The sequence below is a fragment of the Lissotriton vulgaris genome, unplaced genomic scaffold (genome assembly GCF_964263255.1).
Source record: "Lissotriton vulgaris unplaced genomic scaffold, aLisVul1.2 SCAFFOLD_264, whole genome shotgun sequence".
NCBI classification, from domain to species: Eukaryota; Metazoa; Chordata; class Amphibia; order Caudata; family Salamandridae; genus Lissotriton; species Lissotriton vulgaris.
Genome location: NW_028244627.1, coordinates 1,759,823 through 1,771,603, shown reverse-complemented (window position 1 = coordinate 1,771,603; position 11,781 = coordinate 1,759,823). Strand labels below are relative to the sequence as shown.

General features: G+C 45.0%; 1 pseudogene; it reads right to left on the bottom strand.

Annotated features, from left to right (window-relative positions):
• Positions 1-881: 881 nt before the first annotated feature.
• LOC147667177 (dehydrodolichyl diphosphate synthase complex subunit Nus1-like) lies at positions 882-1,909 on the bottom strand (annotated as a pseudogene).
• Between the last annotated feature and the right edge of the window lie 9,872 nt (positions 1,910-11,781).

The following is an 11,781-nucleotide window of genomic DNA, read 5'->3' as shown; positions in this document are numbered from 1 at the left end:
CAATTCAATAAATCTTTATTCAGATGTAAAATAGCCATACAAAAACAGGTCAAAATACCAGCAGAAATACAAAACATTTATAAAATACACAGTATATAAAATAATAACACCATAGAGAACAGTAAACGAATAGAGGCCTTTGGTGCGTACCAAAAAAACAGCAATAAAATACATATTTTAAAAAAGAAGACATGATGTGCGAGACAGCAGATTCATGAAAACATTAACCAAATGAGAATTTATAGCCCTTATCAGATAGCAGCATAGTGTATTAAAGTGCAATCAGATGTAAACAAGTAGCAGTGTAATGTAATAAAGTGCCATCAAATATAAACTACTAGCTTACCCGTCGCGCGTTGCTGCGATCTCAGAAGAAAGGAAATTTAAGGAAACTTGTTATGATAACATTCAATTTACATTGTGTCATTTTTAGGTTTCGCCCTGGCAGTAGCACTGCGTAAGCAGTGCTCCGCCCAGGGCGAAATCTTATGATCCTACATATGGGGCTTTGGTCCCGCCTCTGTCTTCCATTGGCTAGCTCCATAAATGGAGGCTAGCCATTGGAAGACATCAGTGTCAATCACTTTCTCCCGGTCAGAACGCGAATCGTGGGTGTTTCTGACTCTTTTTTTAAGTCCCGCCCCTTGATGCCGTGTGTCCCGGTCCGTGCTGTGATTGGCTGCCGGCCCGGGACGCCCCCGTGACGTCATTCCCCGGGCCGCGCTTTGATTGGCTGCCGGCCGGGACCTGACTTGTTTTCTTTTTTTTTTTTTTTGGGAAGGAAGGTAAAACACTTTATTTAGTTTTTTGATAAATTATAATGGCCATAGCATCGGGCTCGCATGGAACAAATGTGTAAACATTAGAAACATAGTGTCCTGTCCATGGCAGCCAGGGTTAGAGTCTCTCTGATGGCGGTTACTTCCCGAAACGCTGTTCACAGCCGGCATAGCGACGCAGGGCAGAGTTGAAGTCATCATAGCTGATGCTTAGATGCGAAGGCAAAGAAATGATCTCAGTCAATCTGATGTGCTAAGGTAAGAACCCCAATGTGCTGTCCACAGAACCAAACTTCAATATTAAATCAGGGTCAGGAAAACCTTTATTACTTTGTAGTAAATTGTCTAATACATCTACATCCATATCTGTCGGTCTTCTTTGTTGCTGGGATACCAATTGGCAAAAGTTTTGAGCAGCTCGCACAATATCTCCCTTTCCGCCATCGGACGATAGCATCTTTACCGTTGTTCGCGACTTTAGTGCTTACACTGATTTGTTGTTACTGTTATTGGCAAACTCCACAGAATACTTAGAACAGTCGAGGCCAAGGAGCTCCTGCTGTTGTTTCAAAATTTCATCCATCAACCTGGCGTTGTTACGCTTGAATATTCCTTGGCTGTCGTAGACGCTCACGTAGGAGATGCCCAAGGCCACGCACCACAGCACCAAGCTTGCCATGTCCGGGAAACTCTGCTCCTCTTCCGCTACCAAAAGCCCCACGTGAAGCGGCAGCTTCTCTGGCAGCTTGTGCCCGTTCTCGAATCGTAGCGCCTTGGGTCCCCGTCTCCTGCCGGGCACAGCCCTGCTGCCATCCCCATGAAGCGGCCGTAATCCCAGCGCACCGGGCACAAGCAGGGCAGTCGCCACCCGCACGAGCCCTCGCGCCCAGCCCTGGCTGCAGAGCGTGCGCCAGGCCAGCTGCAGCCCGAGGAGAGCCGCCAGCGCCGCCATGGCAAGAGCGTAGGTATCCTTTAGGGCAGAATTGCACGAGACCGCCCACACTCCTCGCACGGGCTCCCAGGTCACCAAAGGAAGGGCCAAGCTGATCAATGCCAACGCCGCAGTTGGCATTGATCTGACCTGACTTGTTTTCAAAATGTTCTCGGAGGAGACCCCCGGAACCCCCCATAAGTGGTTCGGGCTCGTTCTATCGCCACAGTGCAGTATTTACACCCTACCACTTTCAAATGACTCCAGCCGCCCCTGTTTGACACCGTCACAGAGTCTCACGGGAGCACAACTCTAGGTGTATGCTTTCAAAGCAGTGAAATCCTAGTTCGCGTTCTCATCCACAGCTGTGAGCTATTTTTTATGCCGTCTCTCGTTAGTCAATACTCATCCCCCCTCCTCTGTGGTATATCCTTATGCGTAGTCTGATCTGTATTGATCGCTGGAGGGTGTTCCCATCATTCAGTCCCACTTGGCACGCTTCTTTCCCCAGTCTCCCCTCCCCCACGCTCTCAGTGAGTCTTTGACAGTCAGTCCTAATTCACACCGTCCATATGTCCATTAATGCACTATTTGTCTGCCTGCCCTCTCTCTTTTCTGACACGCGGCTGTCAGTTTTCTGTTTGATCCTCTCGTCTGCCAGCCTGCTCCTTCTGCGTCTACTCTGCGTGGTGTTTCCCGGCCTCTCCTTCCGCCTCTTGGATTTGGTAATGTTTACTGGCCGACATTCGGGAGAACATGTGGCTTAACGGCAAGAGTTGCCGACTTTGAAGCTGCGGAACCAGGTTCGAGTCTAGCGGGAGGCTCAAGCAGCCTGTGATTTTGAGCAACTCACTTAATCACCCCGTGTCTTAAATGAAGTGTCCGTCTGTAATGCAAATGGTGCTCATGTGTGTATCATCGGTGTGATCCGTCGTGGCGAGTTCGCGCTATAGAAAACTGCAAAAAGAAAAAAAAAACAACAATAGAATATTAAGCCTGACACACATCATTCTAAAAGAGGAAGGATTGAGAATTAAAAAAAAATAGTCGAGATAATGTGTTTGCCTCGTTGATTTCTCCTGAAAGAGAGGCAGGAAACAGCCAAAAGAAAGCCGGGTTTTCGCGTAAATTCGGGGATCTCCCGCCGTAATCGAATCCTTTGGCATTAATGAGCCAGGATGGAGTTGGCGCTTCCTCCTCAGGAGCCGGGGACGTTTGCAGTGACCCCCCCCTCCCCCCAGGGTCGCGCCTGCACATGCTTGATAAGATTCATTAAAAGCTTGAGGCAAACCATCCGAAGACCAAGTCAAGGCAGTGCTTGCTCTGCCAGGTATATGTGCCACTGAAAAAAAAATGCTTTTCTATCCAGCAGAAAACCTAAACTATGTCCCTGAATTCTACCGAACGACCCCAGAGATGCAAACAAATTGTTTGAATAAAAGTGGCTCGCCTTTTATTCCCCTAAACCGTGCTGCATTTTGAAGGCAACATCTTTTTTTATAAAGAAACTCACCAATTCATAGCAGAGATACTTATTACAATTAGCAGCACAGGCTTCAATGATCCAAACAAATCGAACACTGAAACATGAGCAGGGACACTAGAATTCCAGGGAACGGCAGAGGAGGGCCTAATTATAGGACGGGGTTGACTAAATTATGCAGCAAGAAATGGAAAAATATATGGCCTGGCGCGGCATATTTTGTGTTAGTATCATCTCATTATTTTACCTGCCCTCCAACTTAAGTGGTACAGGGGGGCGGCTCTGTTTCACTCTCTGGAGCGGGCTGGTTCCTGCCTGTGAGAAACCGCCCCTTGGTGAAGCCTGTGGCCAAGGGCCTGGCCTCTGATATCCCCTGTACAATGGCGGGGGTGGGTTTGTTGCCTTTCCACCCATCCACATGTGCTCTGCAGTGGCAAGTGAGGGAGCCTCTTCGAGAGACCTAGATTGCCTGAGGGCAGGCTATAGACGCTTATATGAAACATCCAATATCAAGCTTCATGGCACGTTTGTTATCGTTGGCAGGATTTGGTTGGATTCCTCTAGGCTCCCTAGTGCTGCACCGCTTGTTGTACAATGTCTCCTAGCTCTTTATTAACCTCTCTCCGCCCTTCCTTCCCTCCTTCTCTATCACTCCCCTTCCCGCTCTTTATTTTCCCTCTCTCTCCCCTCCTCCACCGCCCCCTCCTCTCCCCGGAGTGCCTGTGGTTTTAAAGTGCTGATACTAATCGGATGAGTGCCGAGTTGTTGTCAGAGCAGCCCTTGGTGCGGCCGGAGGGGACGTGTGCCCTGGTCCTGTGCAGGCCTCAAGCTCTTCAAGATGCAGAGAGCTCAATGGGTTAATGCCCGCGCCGCGGAAACTTCTACATAGCATGCTAGACACAGGATCACTTCCCAGGTATGCCTCTCATCCTTCTGAGGTCGGCAAACTGAGCCTGTTACATGGGGTGACCGGAACACCTGCTATTTACAGTGCTTAGAAGCGGCAGGAGAGCGGTTTGGAGCACTATTTAGAAAGTTCTTATTTTGCAGGGGGAATCCCTCAAGTAATTTAAAGTTAGACAAGAGCAACAGGTACCTATGAGGTCCAGTACCCGCCTCTCCTGCAGACACTGGAGCCTGGAAACCTAGGGACGCTAATGCGGGTGTAACTCAAACCGCACAACCGGCCTGCCACAAAACATTTGGAACAACAGTCTCGTAAACTGTGCTTGCGGGTGCACGCCACGGAGCACTTCTGGCAACTTACTTATCGAGCGCCTGTTCAGCTGAATGCCTCTAGGCGCTTGCCAGGTCGTAGTTAGCGGGATACCCATTTCAATGACAACCATTTTTCCAGACAGCGACGTTTGCAGGCTGCATGTGTGCGGCCACTGTGACTCTTGACACATGGGTCGGCACTCTGCGCTCCTGCCCCACGTCAACCAGCATCTACAAGATGGCGACTAGTGAAATCTCCGGGCACACCTAAAGAGCGATTAATGGGAAAGCTGGACTTAATTTTGACCATTGGTAACAACTAGGCCCGGCCGACATTTTAACCACAGCATTGTCATTTCAGGAATTGGTATGAAATTCCCAAAATTACGCCAGATCACATAATTATTACGCTGCAGTTCGCAACACAATTATAGCGAAAGTGCGTAAAAACAATGAGAACAACCAGAGCGTCAGCAGCTATTTTGACAATTGTGTACTGCGCTAGAGTCATTTTGGGCTAAAAATAAAGCGTTAAATGGCGGGTCCCTATTTTATGTAATTAAGTGTAACATTATATCATTTTCTTGTAAATCGGTGTAGTTACTCAAAAGCAACAACTTCGTCATGGCCCTACCCCATTTGCAAGAGATTAAGCTATTGGCAATGTAAATGACAATGCCATTTATTCATTTATTTTCAAAACCAACACATAAATACAAATTTTGTCATTTACAATGCCAATAGCTCTAACTTTTCAAAAGCCGAAACCATTGCATTGTAAATGCTTGTTTTTAAAACTTATTCATTATATTATGGAAAACATTTTAAAGTGTTGCTTTAATTCGGTTCATTTATTCGAGTGCTTGTGGATACACAGTATTTTTTGTTTTTCCGTCTGGTGCGTACACGAATAAATCAGAATGTTTTCCGATGTGTGAGAAGCACGGATTCTCCAAATGTAGTCCACACACTTGCAGCGATTGTCCTTGTGCTTTGTTGATGGTCATTGCAAAAGCGAGTCGCACCATAAACTGTAAACATTCAGTATTGGAAAGATTATGAGGGCCCTGGGGGGCCGGGGGGCCGATATTTAACAATTTTTTTATCTTTGCCAGAAACCTTCACGGGAGTGTCCTCAACAACTTTTAACAACTTTTTTTTTCTTTTTTTTTTTTGCCATAGACCTTCGCGGGAGTGCACTCAACAACTTCCCAAAGTTTCATGCTGATCGAATGAATGGTGTAGTAATGCATAAAGGACAAACAGACATACTTTTGTTTCTATATATATAGATAATGAAGAAAAACATGGTATGCAGAATAGCAACTTCTTACAGAACACTGTTCAAGTTAAAATGTGTAATTCATATTGAATAACTGCGTGATGTAATAAAATGTGTCATGGGGTGCTCATTGAGGCACGAGAACAAACTGCCACTTTCAAAAAACAACTTACACAGAAAACCAAAGGGCATATTACCAAGCCTGGCGATATTAGATGATCGGCGCTTTAGCGGCCGTTTTCGGCCGCTAAGCGGCGATAATTATATCGCCCTATTAGCAAGCTGTCTCTAACTGATGTTAGCGACAGCTTTGAGGCGATAGCGAGCGGTTTGGGGACCGCTTTGCATGTCAGCGATATTTATTGCTAATGACATGCAAAATGGGCGTACCCAACCTGTTAGCGACTAAAAACAGTCGCTAACAACACTATCGCCTATTATCAATGCAGGCGTAGCAATGAAAATATTCGCGCTAAGCGCGAATATCTCCACATGCTAACGCCTGCTCAGACCAGTTCTTAGCCATTATATCCAATGGGAGGTGGATATTATGGCTAAGACCCTATTGGCGTTAATGCGCGAATATCGCTGTATTCTCAGCGATGTTAACGCATTTCGCTGCTATCGCCAGATATTTTATCGCTTTAGAGATAAACGTTGCTAATAGCACGTTATCTCTGCGATAATATCCGGTGATGCTTGGCGATAAAAAAAAACTTGCTAAGCCCATTTAGCGATAAATATCGCTAGTTATTGGTAATATGCCCCTAAGTCATTCATCTTAAGTTTAAGAATTGCCATATAGGCTGTCCTATAATCAGTAATGGCAGTTACCCTAAAAAAGGGATCAGAAACTGTTTGGTATATTTTTGATAAAAATTACAAAAGAATAAAAAATGAAACATTGATTGGTTGCTTTGGTTGCCACAGGGGCAAGGCGTTTTCTCAAGATTAATTTCGAACCCTATTGGGAAGCAAAGCAAATATTTTAGAGTGCCAACCCTAAAGCTGAACAGCAAGCTTCTCTCCCAGCAACCTATATTCTTTAAAAGATAGCTGGCTGGCAGATGTGATGGGGACGAGTTGCGTCCACCAGGGACATATTCCTTGCAACTGATGATTTTGAGAGCTCTGTTACATGTCTTATGTTAATAAATTGGTCATATAGAGCCTCCTGGAGGGTCTTTTTGTGTAAACCTTCCATGCCACTTGGGTTTACAAAAATATGTTTTAGATTCATGCTGATCAAACTTTTTCTAACAGCCTCAAGCCAAGGTATGTCAACGCCCCTGTCACACTTGAGGCAGTCAACAATTATATCTCTGGTTAAGGTCACTGCTGGGTTTTGCCAAACCTTTAGCCAAAATATGGCAGGACGAGCCCTAATATAATCTTCAATATAAAACAATTTTAATTCATTATGGCAAACAAAATGTGAAGAGGAAATTGGGGCCCCCAGAAGTTTTCGGCAAAATCTATTTTCCTCTCCCTGGATACTACTACATTTTGTAAAACCCCAAACTTCAGCGCCGTATGTTGCGGTGGGAATGCACTGCGTTTTATAAATTTTAGTTATAGATAAAACCACCTCAGCTTTTTTTGGTTGCAGGAGGCAAAAAATGGAGTTAGTAGCTTTTAAAAATGTACTTCTGCTATGTGCCACATGAGCTGCCCAGGAACCGTTGGCTGAAAATACTAACCCCAAATATGGGAAAGTGCAGGTGCGTAATAAGCTTTCAGATCCTGAGGTAATTGAATTGATAAGGTGCTTTTTAGGGCTGAAAGCCATTAAAAAATTTTTTTTGAATTGGTGCAAAGATCTAAATCGGCCATAAAATCCACAAAGCCCTGAACTAAAGTGCATAGTGCATTGGGTGTGCGGCCCATTAGGACAGCATGATCCGCATACAGTAGGGCGGGGATTATTGGGACATCTTTAGTAAGTGTGGATAGTACATTTTATAAGTCATTAATGTATAAAATAAATAGGAGAGGTGCCAGTACGCACCCCTGCCTGACCCTTCTACTAATATTAATGCCCTGTGAAACCTCCCCGTCCTTACTGATCCTCACCCGTGCTTTCAAATCCCTGTGTAAATAGGATAAAAAATGGACTAAATCCTCATCCAACCCATATTTTAAGAGGACCGACCATAAGCGTGACCTATTAACAAAATCAAAGGCTGAGGTGAGGTCCATGAAAGTCAAATAAATGGGGGATTTCTGAGCTATGGTATATTTGCCAACAATCAAATTTAGGTTTAGGCACTGTTCTACAGTGCCTATATTGCTTCTTAAACCTAGCTGGCACAAGTTTAAAATGTGTTCCTCCTCTGCCCAAGACCTGATCTTGTTAAACAGGACCCTCCCAAGAATCTTCAGTGTATTTTCAGTCAGGGAGATTGGTCTATAGCAAATAGGGTTGGATCGGTCCCCTTATTTAAAAATCGGACCGATAATGCTAGTAGACCATGTGTTAGGAATAGAAGTATTAGTTAGATTATTAAAAACATTAAGTAAAAGGGGCACCCAAAACTCCGGTTTATGCTTGATGAGGTCAATGGGAAGCCCGTCAGGGCCGGGAGCCTTGTTGCCTAAGATTTGGTGGATGGCGTCCTCAACTTCTAACATGGATATCTGAATCCACAAGGCAGCATGAAGATTGAAGGGATCTTCACTCTGGGATGGAGATAAATAAATCTTAGAGAAGTGGTCTTCCCAGCCTTCACTGGTTATTTTACAACTACGGAGGGTAAGTGTAAAGCCCATGGATAGCATGTCTTTAAATGCTGCCCAATAACCATTTCTGTTGTTAAGTCTAGCCGCACAAGCAAGATTATCCCGGTGGTCTTTTAGGATCTCATCCTTTCGTTGCCAGGTCACTTGTTTGTAATGCACCTCCGGGACTTAACAAGAGTTGCATCCCTTTGTGTTGTTGCAAGTGCTGCTATTTGCTCGTGAGCAGGCATTGTTGAACATTTTTGGGCTCTGGTTAGTGTCTAATGCGGGCCTAGAGATTAGTAGTTTAATATCTCCACACAGGTGTCTAAAGGCATTATTTGCCTCTGGGTTGGGGTCAATAGGTGACAGGCAAGTGTCAATAAGTGATTGATGTGCTGTTATCATTCTAGATAATAGGTTGTTATTATCAACACTTTTCCAAATCACTCTCAAGTTATCAGTGGAAGGCGCTAAGTTGTTGGCCCCATGCTCTTTGGCAAAATCCGGTCGCAGGGCGAGTCTAATTGGGGTCGCAATTGGGTTATGGTCACCCTGCACAGTTGATATGACCTCAGCCTTTAACTAAGTTTTATTTTTTCTTAAGGGAGGAACACCTGCTAAAACTAGTACATAGGGACATGCTGGTGGTGGTAGGCTAAGGACTTCTCTACTGGCCTCAGCGGTCGCCCTACTAGCATGATTTTCAATAGTTGCAGTCACACCCTGTGTATTACATCCTAAAATGGCTTTAGTTACAGAGTTTACTGGAGCGACGTGAGCAGCTGAGTGTGTAGGTGGGGATGGACTATTAGTGCAACCTATAATCAATGGGTTTTTCTGGGCAGGAGTGGATTTAAATAAAAAGCATTCCTTAACTTTGCTGCAGGTGTCACAGGCACTGGTGGAGGGAGTGGGTATTAGTGTCAGGGCCAGCGGTTGTTGATGAAGGCTATGTGCACTAGAAAACTACAAGTTGGAAACCATCTCTTGTTGGACAGTGGATTTAGGGGTGTTGGTGTGTGTGCTTGGTTTATTTGTTAATGACTCCAAGTGATCTAAACTTTTCGAAAGTGCAGTAAAGTTCTTATCCACAAGGTCTCTAATACGCTCATATACAGTGTCCACTGTAATGTCGATTGAGGTGTCGCAAAGTCTAAAACGAGTTGAAGGAACTGCTGTGGAGTCAGTTTGAGTATGGATGGAGTGATTTAGTGTCTCAGCTGATGTTAGGACAACAGTGGTCTCAGCAGTCTCGACATTCACAGAGGGCAACCTGCCCTGAATCCATGAACTCAGGGCAGTGTGTTGTTGTTTAACACAAGGGGGTTGTTTCCTCTTAGAGGTGATGGGTTTAGCCAGTTTTCTTTTTCTTTTTGCCCCTGTTATTGCTGGATTCGGGGAGGCATCCATATTTGGTATGCTTTCTGTGCTACAGGCCACCATTGATAAATCCTCAATGACCTCATTGCCTTGGTTGCTCTCCTTAATGTAGCCAGTTTCTAAAATTGGTGAATGACTGGTGACACTGAACAATAAGCTTGGTATCAAGTCAGGGCCATCACGGTCATCTTGAACCTCCCCTGCCAAAGGAGCAGCCTGTGGAGCTGCCAATCCCAAGTACAGTCGCCTCTCGGTTAACTCAAGCTCAATGGCAACAATATTAACTGCCCTTCTCAGCATGCTATCTATGGAGGTGGAAGGGCGGGAGCTTGGTATGACAGTGCATTTCCCCATGGCGTAAATGTTTCAGCGCTCACAGTTGCTAAATGTATGTAACTCACTTCAACAGGACTTGGAGGATAATGCTTGCCAGAGGGGTGGCCCGGCCTCCTTCGGCCTCCGATGGGCGCAGACGGGCCCACTCTTGGCTCGGGCTTTGCCCGAGCACGTCCCGCACTGCAGGAGCCTGCCACAGGCTTTAACGTGACTCCGGTTGCGGGAGCAGAGGCGTCACTGGCTGCCCCTCGGGCTGCTGGGAGGTGGAGTCCTTGTTTTCCCTGGCCGTTTCCCTCACGGCGTGCGAGACCCTGATTTTGCTGGCCATTTACCTCACGGCGTGCGAGTAAGTAATCACAGGCTTCCCATCACAATCGAGGTCTCTGTGTTGTGAATCACATACCTAATTTTGAGCATAATGTAACTAAATTTAAAAAAATCCTGTTTGCGTTCAGAGAAAATATGTATAGAAACCACTGTCTGTGTGATATTCCTGAAAAGACTTTGACATTTTCATAGTCCATTATTTCCAGGATGATGAGCCATGCTAGCACTTGCAGATGCCACAGATGCCTATAATTATCTGGCAGTGCGAAGAGTGAAGCTTTGTTTCTTGGACTGCATTGCCTGATGCTCTATAAAGGCATTTTGAATAAAAGGTGCCACTCACATTCCCACTACTGCTACCAACATCACCACCACCGACTACCAGTAGGAGTCTTGAATTGCAAAAATGGGGAAAACGCCAGCATAAGCCCAGACAACAGCATATTGTTGTTGTAGATTCTAAGGTTATAGAACGGAATGTTCAATATAATGTGTCTGCTGCAAGTGGAGGCAACATTGCAGGAAACCCATGTAAGGCAGCACATTTGGAGACGGAAGTAGAGTTGGACGATATGCATGAGTTTACTCACCAAAGGAACCTACACTTATGAGTAAATTAGATGAGTGAGCATACTCTTACACTTTTGAGTAACTTTACCACTTTGAGCTATTCACAGAATCTGAGTGTAAGTATAGACTTACACGTCTCTACACCCTGACACAGGGGATGGCACCAAATGTACGAGTGCAAGTTAATACTGCTGAATTACTACTCCCTAAAGAAATACTAGTGAGCCCCTCCATTATCCTCCCTAATCCTCTTCCATTCAGTGTTAAATGTTCTCCATTGTCCAGCCACTCTCTTCTGTGCCTCCCATATTTCCTTCTAAAACATATATATAAGTGTGTGGGGACTCTTCAGTCAGGGTGGAGATCTCCACACAGAAAAGTATAGGAGATGCAGAGGTGGAACCCACACACTCATGTTTGCGAATGTAATTGTGTACTACCATTATAGTACTACTAAACATATTCCAAAATACAGTTTGTGAATAGGCCCTGCCAGTGAGTAAAATGTTTATTTACATTGGCCCAGGTTGATACAGCTGACAATATTCTCTAGTCTGATTCACTAACCTCTTTTTGCAATGAACAAGACCCTATATCTATACCCATAGTATGTTGGTTGTTGGAACAGCAAAATGGTACCCAGAGACCTCTGTACATTAAACCTGTGAGTTCCAGCAATGTTCAAATTTGATTGATCTCTATATGAGGAGGTGAGTAGTATTGCATGTGAATTGAGATCTATACCAAATAGAGG